The sequence below is a fragment of the Phocoena phocoena genome, chromosome 1 (assembly GCF_963924675.1).
Source record: "Phocoena phocoena chromosome 1, mPhoPho1.1, whole genome shotgun sequence".
In the NCBI taxonomy this organism is placed as follows: Eukaryota; Metazoa; Chordata; class Mammalia; order Artiodactyla; family Phocoenidae; genus Phocoena; species Phocoena phocoena.
The window spans coordinates 107009187-107022435 of NC_089219.1; positions in this window are offsets into that span (position 1 = coordinate 107009187).

Here is a 13249-nt window from a genome sequence, read left to right on the forward strand (position 1 = left end):
CATCCACCTCATTACAAACAGCTCAATTTTGTTTCTTTTTATGGCTGAGTAATATTCCATTGTATATATGTGCCACATCTTTATGCATTCATCCATTGATGGACACTTAGGTTGTTTCCATCTCCGGGCTATTGTAAATAGAGCTACAATGAACATTTTGGTACATGACTCTTTTGGAATTATGGTTTTCTCAGGGTATATGCCCAGTAGTGGGATTGCTGTGTCATATGGTAGCTCTATTTGTAGTTTTTAAGGAACCTCCATACTGTTCTCCATAGTGGCTGTACCAATTCGCATTCCCACCAGCAGTGCAAGAGTGTTCCCTTTTCTCCACACCCTCTCCAGCACTTATTGTTTCTAGATTTTTTGATCATGGCCATTCTGAACGGTGTGAGATGACATCTCACTGTAGTTTTGATTTGCATTTCTCTAATGATTAATGATGTTGAGCATTCTTTCATGTCTTTGTTGGCAGTCTGTATATCTTCCTTGGAGAAATGTCTATTTAGGTCTTCTTTGGAGAAATGTCTATTTAGGTCTTCTGCCCATTTTGGGATTGGGTTGTTTGTTTTTTTGTTATTGAGCTGCATGACCTGCTTATACATTTTGGAGATTAATCCTGTGTCAGTTGCTTCATTTGCAAATATTTTCTCCCATTCTGAGGGTTGTCTTTGGTTGTTTATGGTTTCCTTTGCTGTGCAAAAGCTTTGAAGTTTCATTAGGTCCCATTTTTAATTTTTGTTTTATTTATTTTTCTTTCCATTTCTCTAGGAGGTGGGTCAAAAAGGATCTTGCTGTGATTTATGTCATAGAGTGTTCTGCCTATGTTTTCCTCTAAGAGTTTGATAGGTTCTGGCCTTACATTTAGGTCTTTAATCCATTTTGAGCTTATTTTTGTGTATGGTGTTAGGGAGTGATCTAATCTCATACTTTTACATGTAGCTGTCCAGCTTTCCTAGCACCAATTATTGAATAGGCTGTCCTTTCTCCAGTGTACATTCCTGCCTCCTTTATCAAAGATAAGGTGACCATGTGCGCGTGGGTTTATCTCTGGGCTTTCTATACTGTTCCATTGATCTATCTTTCTGTTTTTGTGCCAGTACCATACTGTCTTGATTACTGTAGCTTTGTAGTATAGTCTGAAGTCAGGTAGCCTAATTCCTCCAGCTCCATTTTTCATTCTCAAGATTGCTTTGGCTATTCAGGGTCTTTTGTGTTTCCATACAAATTGTGAAGTTTTTTGTTCTAGTTCTGTGAAAAATGCCAGTGGTAGTTTGATAGGGATTGCATTGAATCTGTAGATTGCTTTGGGTAGTAGAGTCATTTTCACAATGTTGATTCTTCCAATCCAAGAACATGGTATATCTCTCCTTCTATTTGTATCATCTTTAATTTCCTTCATCAGTGTCTTATAATTTTCTGCATACAGGTCGTTTGTCTCCTTAGGTAGGTTTATTCCTAGATATTTTATTCTTTTTGTTGCAATGGTAAATGAGAGTTTTCTTGATTTCACTTTCAGATATTTCATCATTAGTGTATAGGAATGCCAGAGATTTCTGTGCATTAATTTTGTATCCTGCTACTTTACCCAATTCATTGATTAGTCTAGTAGTTTTCTGGTAGCATCTTTAGGATTCTTTATGTATAGGATCATGTCATCTGCAAACAGTGACAGCTTTACTTCTTCTTTTCCGATTTGGATTCCTTTTATTTCCTTTTCTTCTTGGATTTCTGTGGCTAAAACTTCCAACGCTATGTTGAATAAGAGTGGTGAGAGTGGGCAACCTTGTCTTGTTCCTGATCTTAGTGCAAATGCGTTCAGTTTTTCACCATTGAGGACAATGTTGGCTGTGGGTTTGTCATATATGGCCTTTATTATGTTGAAGAAAGTTCCCTCTATGCCTACTTTCTGCAGGGTTTTTATCATAAATGGGTGTTGAACTTTGTTGAAAGCTTTCTCTGCATCTATTGAGATGACCATATGGTTCTTGTCCTTCAATTTGTTAGTATGGTGTATCACGTTGATTGATTTGTGTATATTGAAGAATCCTTGCATTCCTGGAATAAACCCCACTTGATCATGGTGTATGATCCTTTTAATGTGCTGTTGGATTCTGTTTGCTAGTATTTTATTGAGGATTTTTGCATCTATGTTCATCAGTGATATTGGCCTGTAGTTTTCTTTCTTTGTGTCATCCTTGTTTGGTTTTGGTATCAAGGTGATGGTGGACTCGTAGAATGAGTTTGGGAGTGTACCTCCCTCTGCTATATTTTGGAAGAGTTTGAGAAGGATAGGTGTTAGCACTTCTCTAAATGTTTGATAGAATTCGCCTGTGAAGCCATCTGGTCCTGGGCTTTTGTTTGTTGGAAGATTTTTAATCACAGTTTCAATTTCAGTGCTTGTGATCTGTCTGTTCATATTTTCTATTTTTTCCTGATTCAGTCTTGGTAGGTTATGCATTTCTAAGAATTTGTCCATTCCTTCCAGGTTGTCCATTTTATTTGCATAGAGCTGCTTGTAGTAATCTCATGATCTTTGGTATTTCTGCAGTGTCAGTTGTTACTTCTCCTTTTTCATTTCTAATTCTATTGATTTGAGTCTTCTCCATTTTTTTCTTGATGAGTCTGGCTAATGGTTTATCAATTTTGTTTATCTTCTCAAAGAAGCAGCTTTTAGTTTTATTGATCTTTGCTATCATTTCCTTCATTTCTCTTTCATTTCTTTCTGATCTGATTTTTATGATTTCTTTCCTTCTGCTAACTTTGGGTTTTTTTTGTTCTTCTTTCTCTAATTGCTTTAGGTGCAAGGTTAGGTTGTTTATTCGAGACATTTCCTGTTTCTTAAGGTAGGATTGTATTGCTATAAACTTCCCTCTTAGAACTGCTTTTGCTGCATCCCATAGGTTTTGGGTCGTCATGTCTCCATTGTCAGTTGTTTCTAAGTATTTTTTAATTTCCTCTTTGATTTCTTCAGTGATCAGTTCGTTATTAAATACTGTATTGTTTAGCCTCTATGTGTTTGCATTTTTTACAGATCTTTTCCTGTAATTTATATCTAGTCTTATAGTGTTGTGGTAGGAAAAGATAGTTGATACAATTTCAATTTTCTTAAATTTACCAAGGCTTGATTTTTGACCCAAGATATGATCTATCCTGGAGAATGTTCCTTGAGCACTTGAGAAAAATGTGTATTATCTTGTTTTTGGATGGAATGTCCTATAAATATCAATTAAGTCCTTCTTGTTTAATGTATCATTTAAAGCTTGTGTTTCCTTATTTATTTTCATTTTAGATGATCTGTCCATTGGTGAAAGTGGGGTGTTAAAGTCCCCTACTCTGAATGTGTTACTGTCAATTTCCACCTTTATGGCTGTTAGTATTTGCCTTATGTATTTAGGTGCTCCTATGTTGGGTGCATAAATATTCACAATTGTTATATCCTCTTCTTGGATCAATCCGTTGATCATTATGTAGTGTCCTTCTTTGTCTCTTTTTATAGTCTTTATTTTAAAGTCTGTTTTGTCTGATATGAGAATTGCTAGTCCAGCTTTCTTTTGGTTTCCATTTGCATGGAATATCTTTTTCCATCCCCTTACTTTCCGTCTGTATGTGTCTCTAGGTCTGAAGTGGGTCTCTTGTAGAGAGGATATATATGGGTTTTGTTTTTGTATCCGTTCAGCCAATCTGTGTCTTTTGGTGGGAGCATTTAGTCCATTTACATTTAAGGTAATTATCAATATGTATGTTCTTATTCCCATTTTCTTAATTGTTTTGGGCTCATTATTGTAGGTCTTTTGCTTCTCTTGTGTTTCTTGCCTAGAGAAGTTCCTTTAGCATTTGTTGTAAAGCTGGTTTGGTGGTGCCGAACTCTCTCAGCTTTTGCTTTTCTGTAAAGGTTTTAATTTCTCCATCAAATCTGAATGAGATCCTTGCTGGGTAGAGTAATCTTGGTTGTAGGTTTTTCTCCTTCATCACTTTAAATATGTCCTGCCAGTCCCTTCTGGCTTGCACTGTTTCTGCTGAAGGATCAGCTGTTAACCTTATGGGGATTCCCGTGTGTGTTATTTGTTGTTTTTCCCTTGCTGCTTTTAATATGTTTTCTTTGTATTTAATTTTTGACAGTTGGATTAACGTGTGTCTTGGCGTATCTCTCCTTGTATTTATCCTGTATGGGACTCTCTGTGCTTCCTGGACTTGATTAACTATTTCCTTTCCCATATTAGGGAAGTTTTCAACTATAATCTCTTCAAATATTTTCTCAGTTCCTTTCTTTTTCTCTTCTTCTGGAACCCCTATAATTCGAATGTTGGTGCATTTAATGTTGTCCCAGAGGTCTCTGAGACTGTCCTCAGTTCTTTTCATTCTTTTTTCTTTATTCTGCTCTGCAGTAGTTATTTCCACTATTTTATCTTCCAGGTCACTTATCCGTTCATCTGTCTCAGTTATTCTGCTCTTGATTGCATCTAGAGTATTTTTAATTTCATTTATTGTGTTGTTCATTGTTGCTTGTTTCATCTTTAGTTCTTCTAGGTCCTTGTTAAATGTTTCTTGCATTTTGTCTACTCTATTTCCAAGATTTTGGATCATCTTTACTACCAGTATTCTGAATTCTTTTTCAAATAGACTGCCTATTTCCTCTTCATTTGTTAGGTCTGGTGGGTTTTTATCTTGCTCCTTCATCTGCTGTGTGTTTTTCTGTCTTCTGATTTTGCTTACCTTACTGTGTTTGGGGTCTCCTTTTTGCAGGCTGCAGGTTCGTAGTTCCCGTTGTTTTTGGTGTCTGTCCTCAGTGGCTAAAGTTGTCTCAGTGGGTTGTGTAGGCTTCCTGGTGGAGGGGACTAGTGCCTGTGTTCTGGTGGATGAGCCTTGATCTTGTCTTTTTGATGGGCAGGTCCATGTCTGGTGGTGTGTTTTGGGGTGTCTGTGGACTTATTATTATTTTAGGCAGCCTCTGTGCTAATGGGTGGGGTTGTGTTCCTGTCTTGCTAGTTGTTTGGCATAGGATGTCCAGCACTGTAGCTTGCTGTTTGTTGAGTGAAGCTGCGTGCTGTTGTTGAGATGGAGATCTCTGGGAGTTTTTCGCCATTTGATATTATGTGGAGCTGGGAGGTCTCTTGTGGAACAGTGTCCTGAAGTTGGCTCTCCCACCTCAGAGGTACAGCACTGACTCCTGGCTGCAGCACTAAGAGCCTTTCATCCACACGGCTCAGAATAAAAGGGAGAAGAAGTAGAAAGAAGAAAGAAAGAAAGAAAGAAAGAAAGAAAGAAAGAAAGAAAGAAAGAAAGAAAGAAAGAAAGATGGAAAGAAAGAACGAATGAAAGAAAGAAAGATAGAAAGGGAGGGAGGGAGGGAGGAAGGAAGGAGGGAAGGAAAGAAAGAAAGAAAAAAGAAAGAAGAGAAATTAAAATAAAGTAAGATAAAATAAAGTTATTAAAATAAAAATAATTATTAAGAAAAAAATGTTTTAAAGAAAAACAAAAAACGGACAGATAGAACCCTAGGACAAATGGTGAAAGCAAAGCTATACAGACAAAATCTCACAGAGAAGCATACACATACACACTCAGAAAAAGAGGTAAAGGGGAAAAAATGATAAATCTTGCTCTCAAAGTCCACCTCCTCAATTTGGGATGATTCGTTGTCTATTCAGGTATTCCACAGATGCAGGGTACATCAAGTTGATTGTGGAGCTTTAATCCGCTGCTTCTGAGGCTGCTAGGAGAGATTTCCCTTTCTCTTCTTTGTTCTCACAGCTGCCGGGGGCTCAGCTTTGGATTTGGCCGCGCCTCTCTGTGTAGGTCTCCGGAGGGCGTCTATTCTTCGCTCAGACAGGACAGGGTTAAAGGAGCAGCTGCTTCGGGGACTCTGGCTCACTCAGGCTGGGGGGAGGGAGGGGTACGGAGTGCGGGGGCGGGCCTGCGGCGGCAGAGGCCGGCTTGACGTTGCACCAGCCTGAGGCGCACCGTGCGTTCTCCCGGGGAAGTTGTCATGGGACCCTGGCAGTGGCGGGCTGCACAGGCTCCCCAGAAGGAAGGTGTGGATAGTGAGCTGTGCTCGCACACAGGCTTCTTGGTGGCGGCAGGAGCAGCCTTAGTGTCTCATGCCCGTCTCTGGGGTCCGCGCTGTTAGCCGTGTCTCGCGCCCATCTCTGGAGCTCCTTTAAGCAGTGCTCTTAATCCCCTCTCCTTGCACACCAGGAAACAAAGAGGGAAGAAAAATCTCTTGCCTCTTCGCCAGCTCCAGACTTTCCCCCGGACTCCCTCCCGGCTAGCCGTGGTGCACTAACCCCCTGCAGGCTGTGTTCACGCAGCCAACCCCAGTCCTCTCCCTGAGCTCCGACCGAAGCCTGAGCCTCAGCTCCCAGCCCCGCCTGCCCCGGCGGCTGAGCAGACAAGCCTCTCAGGTTGGTGAGTGCTGGTTGGCACCGATCCTCTGTGCGGGAATCTCCCCGCTTTGCCCTCCACACCCCTGTTGCTGCGCTCTCCTCCGCGGCACGGAAGCTCCTCCCCACCCCTTCGCCACTCGCAGTCTCCGTCCGCGAAGGGGCTTCCTAGTGTGTGGAAACCTTTCCTTATTCACAGTTCCCTCCCACTGGTGCAGGTCCCGTCCCTATCCTTTTGTCTCTGTTTATTCTTTTTTCTTTTGCCCTACACAGGTACGTGGGGACTTTCTTGCCTTTTGGGAGGTCTGAGGTCTTCTGCCAGCGTTCAGTCGGTGTTCTGTAGGAGGTGTTCCATGTGTAGATATATTTCTGGTGTATCTGTGGGGAGGAAGGTGATCTCCGCGTCTTCCTCTTCCGCCATCTTCCCCTCTAGGATCTGGCAGACGGATTCTTAACCACTGTGCCACCAGGGAAGTCCCTCACTTTCTTAATTGTGTTTTTTGATGAGCAGAAGTTTTAACTTTGTGTGAAATCTACTTTATCATTTTTTCCTTTACGGTTAGTACTTTTTGCTCTTATTTAAGAAATCTTTGCCTATTCCAAGCTCATATAGTCTCCTGTGTTTCCAGCTAGATTTATATTTTACATTTCACATTTAGATCTGCAATCCATTTTTTAAAAAAATTATTTTTTGGCTGTCGGGCCTTAGTTGCAGCATGCCGGATCTTCACTGAGGCATGTGGGCTTCTCTCTAGTTGTGGCGTGTGGGTTTTCTCTCTCTAGTTGTGGCGCTTAAGCTCCAGGGCGCGTGGGCTCTGTAGTGTACGGCACGCAGGCTCTCTCCTTGAGGCACGAGCTCAGTAGTTGTGGCGCTCGGGCTTAGTTGCCCCGTGGCATGTGGGATCTTAGCCCCCTGACCGGGGATCAAACCTGCGTCCACAGTATTGGAAGGTGGATTCTTTACCACTGGGCCATCAGGGAAGTCCCCTGCAATCCTTTTTTTTTTTTTTTTTTTGCTGTACTCGGGCCTCTCACTGCTGTGGCCTCTCCCACCGCGGAGCACAGGCTCCGGATGCACAGGCCCAGCGGCCATTGCCCACAGGCCCAGCTGCTCTGTGGCACGTGGGATCCTCCCGGACCGGGGCACGAACCCATGTCCCCTGCATTGGAAGGCGGACTCCCAACCACTGCGCCACCAGGGAAGCCCCCCTGCAATTCATTTGAAATTAATTTTTTTGTGAATGGTATGAGTATAAGAGTCAAGGTTTATTTTCTTTTTCTTTCTGGATCCTGTATTCTTCCAACACCATTTATTCGAAGACCTTTCTTTCCCTTCAAATTGCATTGGTGTCTTTTTCATTGGTCAAGTAACAATATATGTGTGAGCCTATATCTGGACTCTATTCTGTTCCATTTTTTTACCCTTATGCTTATACCATATTGTATTAATTACTTGCCTTGATAGTAAAATTTGAAAGTTGGTAGCATAAATCCTCCATCTTTATTTTAAAGATGATTTTGACTTTCTAGGTTTTTTTGCAATTGCATTTAAATTTTAAAATTAGCCTATCAATTTCTACCAGAAAAGCCTGCTGGGATTCTGATTAGGATCGCATTGAATGTATAGACCAATTGGGGAGAAGTGACATTGTAACAATTAAACATTACTCCATGAAATAGGCTATTTCTTCTTTTATTAGGTCTTTTTTGATTTCTCCTTGTTTTATGATTTTCACTGTAGAATCTTCTGCATTTTATTTAGTCCTGTGTACCTTATTATTTTTAAAAGCCTATTGTAAATGGTATTATTTTTACATTTTCATATTTCAATTGTTTGCTGCAAGTATAAAGAAATATAGCTGATATTTGTATATTGACTTTGTATCACATGACCTTGCTAAATTCACGTATTACTTCTAGTAGTTTGTACATTCCTTGGATATTCTATGTACGCAATCATGTCATTTATGAATAAAGCTAGTTTTACTATTTCCTTTGCAACTAAAAAAGTTTTTTTCTCTCCTTATTGCACTGGCAGGAACTCCAATACAATGTTGAATATAAGTGGTGATAACAGACATCCTTATCTTGTAAGGGCGAAGCATTCACTATTTCACCATTAAGTATGATATTATTTGTATGTTTTAGGTAAATCTTATCAAATTGAGGAAGTTTCTCTCTATTCTTAGTCAACTAATAGTTTTTATTATGAATGGGTTTTGAATTTTATAAAATGCTTTTTCTGTATCTTTTAAGATGATGACATTGTTAAAATTATATTGAATGACTTTTTAAGTGTTAAGCCAGCTATGTCTTTTTGGAATAAACTCACAAGACCATGATGTGTATGGTTCTTACATAATACCGTATCTGATTTGTTAGTATTTCATTTGGATATTTTTCCCACCTGTATTCTTAAGGGATATTACTCTGTAATTTTTTTTCTTGTAATGTCCCTGATAGATTTTGGTATCGAGGTTATGCTGGCCTCTCTGAAAGATTTTGTGTAGAATTGTTCATATTTTTCCTTAAAAGTTTGGTAACATTTATCAGGGTAGCCATCTGGATCTGGTGTTTTTGTTGTTGGAATGTTATAAATTATGGACTTAATTTCAGTAAAAGATACAGGATTATTCAAAATTTCTGTAAGTTGTGTTTTTCTAAAAAGTTGCCCATTTCGTCTAGGTTGTCAACTTTATTGACATAAAGTTGTTCATGAACCCTTATATTATTTTTTTCATGTATGTGGCATCTATAGTGATGTTGCCTCTGTCATTCTTGATTTTAGGTGTATCTCTTTTCTCTCTTACTCTTTTCCTTGATCAATTCTATCAATTTTACTAATCTTTTCAGAGAACCATCTTTTGGCTTCATTGACTTTCTCAGTTTTTTTTAAATTTTTATTTTAATTATTTATTTTTGGCTGCATTGGGTGTTCATTGCTGTGTGCGGGCTTTCTCTATTTGGGGCGAGCGGGGGCTACCCTTTGCTGCGGTGCACATGATTCTCATTGTGGTGGCTTCTCGTGTTGCAGAGCACGGGCTCTAGGTGCGAGGGCTTCAGTAGTTGTGGTTCACAGGCTCTAGAGCGCAGGCTCAATAGTTGTGGTGCACGGGTTTAGTTGCTCCGCGACATGTGGGATCTTTCCAGACCAGGAATCGAACCCGTGCCCCCTGCATTGGCAGGCAGATTCTTAACCACTGCACCACCAGGGAAGTCCCTGACTTTCTCTGTTTTATATCTCTTTTCTATTTCATTAATCTCTGATTTTATTTCTTTCTTTCTACCTTCTCTTTTTTGTACCTTGTTGAGATAGATACTTAATTCATCAAATTTACATCTAAGAACTACTCTAGCTGTGTCCCACAAATTTTGATATGCTGTATTTTCATTACTGTTACTTTCAAAATATTTTCTAATTTCTATTGTAATTTCGTCTTTGATGAATCAGTTACTTAGAAGTAAGCTACTTAATTTCCAGATGATTTGGGATTTTCTAGATATGTAACCAAACAGGATCCTATGGGTCCTTCCCCTGACAGGCTTCTTCCCTATATCCTCTGCTTTAGCTCCTCTGAAGTATTGTACTTAGATGATTGTATCTGACACACAGTTCCTGAGTTGTTTTATAAATGCTAACCCCCCCACCAAATGGATGAAATTAACTACTTGATGACTGTGAGCACATAGCCTGCAGACCTACTGGAGCCTGAGGATTGATAATGTTAACCCCTGTGACACCGCCCTGTTATCTCACCATCAACCAATCAGATAATTCGGCAGGAGCTCATCACATACACTGGGATGCCCCTCCCTTACCTTACCTTTAAACATGCCAAAATGTTCATTGCAGCTCTATTTACAATAGCCTGGAGATGGAAACAACCTAAGTGCCCATCATCGGATGAATGGATAAAGAAGATGTGGCACATATATACAATGGAATATTACTCAGCCATAAAAAGAAATGAAATTGAGCTATTTGTAATGAGGTGGATAGACCTAGAGTCTGTCATACAGAGTGAAGTAAGTCAGAAAGAAAAAGACAAATACTGTATGCTAACACATATATATGGAATTTAAGAAAAAAAATGTCATGAAGAACCTAGGGGTAAGACAGGAATAAAGACACAGACCTACTGGAGAACGGACTTGACGATATGGGGAGGGGGAAGGGTAAGCTGTGACAAAGCGAGAGAGAGGCATGGACATATATACACTACCAAACGTAAGGTAGATAGCTAGTGGGAAGCAGCCGCATGGCACAGGGATATCAGCTCGGTGCTTTGTGACCGTCTGGAGGGGTGGGATAGGGAGGGTGGGAGGGAGGGAGACGCAAGAGGGAAGAGATATGGGAACATATGTATATGTATAACTGATTCACCTTGTTATAAAGCAGAAACTAACACACCGTTGTAAAGCAATTATACTCCAATAAAGATGTAAAAAAAAAAAAAAAAAAAAAAAAAGCCTTGCTGAAACCTATTGGAGAAGTCAGGCTTTTTGAGCACTAGTTGTCCCGGGTTCCTTATATGGTGCCTTACAATAAATGCTGCACTTTCCCTCACCACAACCCACCAGGCAAGTGGACCCACGTTTTGGTTTGGTAACAGATATCTTATTGTTATTGATTTCTGGTTTAATTTTTCTGTGGTTAAAGAACATATTTTGTATAATTTTAATCCTTTGAAATTGATTGCTAGTTTTATGGCTCAGCATATGATACATTTTTTTCAGTGTTCCATATGCACTTGAAAAGATGGAGCAACCTACAGTTGTTGAGTATAATTTTCTACAAGTGTCAGTTAAGTTGCTTAGTAGTGTTGCTCAAATATTCAATATCCTTACTAATATTGTGTCTGCTTGTTCTATTGATTACTGAGGAGGTATGTTAAAATCTCCAATTCTAATTCTGTATTTGTCTTTCCCATACAGTTCTGTCAATTTTTTGCTTCATAAATTTTGAAGTTGTATTATTAGGTGCATATACATTTAGGATTATGTATTTCTCCTATGGAACTGATCTTCTAATTATTATTAATTTCCTTTTTTCTCTGTTACTTCTTCCTTAACATCTACTTTGACCATTAATAATATAGCCATATCAGTTTTCATATGGTTACTGTTTCCACGGAGTATCTCTTCCCATGTTTTATTTCCAATTACTTATATTTATATCAGTTATGTTTAAGGTGTATCTATTGTAGTCAGGATATTGTTGGTTCTCTTTTAAAATAAAGTCTGACAATCATTTTCTTTTAAAGAGTCATTAGCCCCTTTAAATTTTTTGTGATTACTGATATGGTTAGCTTTAAGTATATCATACTTGTGTTTTTAGGTTGTTCCATCTGTTACTTGTCTCTTTGTTCCTCTTCTCCACCTTTCTTTCAGGTTAGTCAAGTATGTTTTAGTTCTTCATTTTTCCTCTTTTGTTGTCTTTTTACATATAGTTCTGATAGATTTAGTAGTTACCCTAATGATTACAATATACATATTTAATTTATTACTATCTTGAATTAGTACTTAATTGCTTCACAAACAACGTAGGAGCCTTACAACCATATAATTTTATTTATCTTTCCTGAATTTTGTTATCATTGTCGTATATGTTACTTCAACATGTTATGAACCCCATAATACATTGACAGTATTATTGTTTTAAACAGCAAATAGTCTTTTAAAAAGAGTATGAAGTGAACATTTTAAAATTTTAAATTTCTACCATTTATACCATATCAAGATATCAAATTCCTGGGAATAAACCTAACCAAAGATATACAAGTCCTCTATGCAGAAAGTGGGAAAAAAAATATTGGAAGAAATTAAAGAGACCTAAATTAATGGAGTGAGATACCATGTTTATGTGTTATGAGTCAATATTGCAAAGATGTCAGGTCACTGCAATTTAGTCTTCAGATTCAGTGCAATGCCAATCAGAATCTCTATGTGTAGTGTGTGTACACGTGTGTCTGTGTGTGTGTAGCTGATTTTAAAATCTTAGCCAAGGCACCTGAAAAAGAACAAGGCTCACTAAAGAAGATATACAGATGGCAAATTCTAAGACTCACGACTGAAAAGCATATGAAAAGATGTTCCACATCATATGTCATCAGGCAAATGCAAATTAAAGTGACAATGAGATAACACTACACACCTATGAAAATGGCCAAAAACCAAGAACACTGATGACACCAAATGCTGGCAAGGTTATGGTGCAACAGATACTCTTTCATTGCTGGCGAGAATGCAAAATGGTACAGACACTTTGAAGGTTTCTTACAAACTTTACATACATCCAGCCATCAGCAGTTGTGAGTATTGGTATTTCCCAACAGAGTTCAAACTTATGTCCATATATAAACCTGCACTCAGATTTCCACGCCCCATCACCCAGCTTAATTGAGGTATAATTGACAAATAAAATTATATATATTTAAAGTGTACACCACGATGATTTTCTATATTTATACATTGTGAAATGATTACCACAATCAAGTTAATTAACACATCCATCACCTAACATAGTTAACTTTTGTGTGTGTGTGGTGAGAAAGCTTAACATTTACTTCCTTAGCAAATTTCAAGTATCCAATACAGAATTATTAACTATACTCACCATGCTGTACATTAGATCCTCAGAACTTATTCATCTTATAACTGAAATTTTACACCCTATGACCAACATCTCATTTCCCCTACCTTCTAGCCCTTGGTAACCACTGATCTACTCTGTTTTCATTAGTTCAAGTTTTTTTTTTCAGATTCCACATATAATAATTCCACATCCTACTATTTGTGATAGCATACAGTACTTATCTTTCTCTTCTGGTTTATTTCACCTAGCATAATGCCTTCTAAGTTCACCT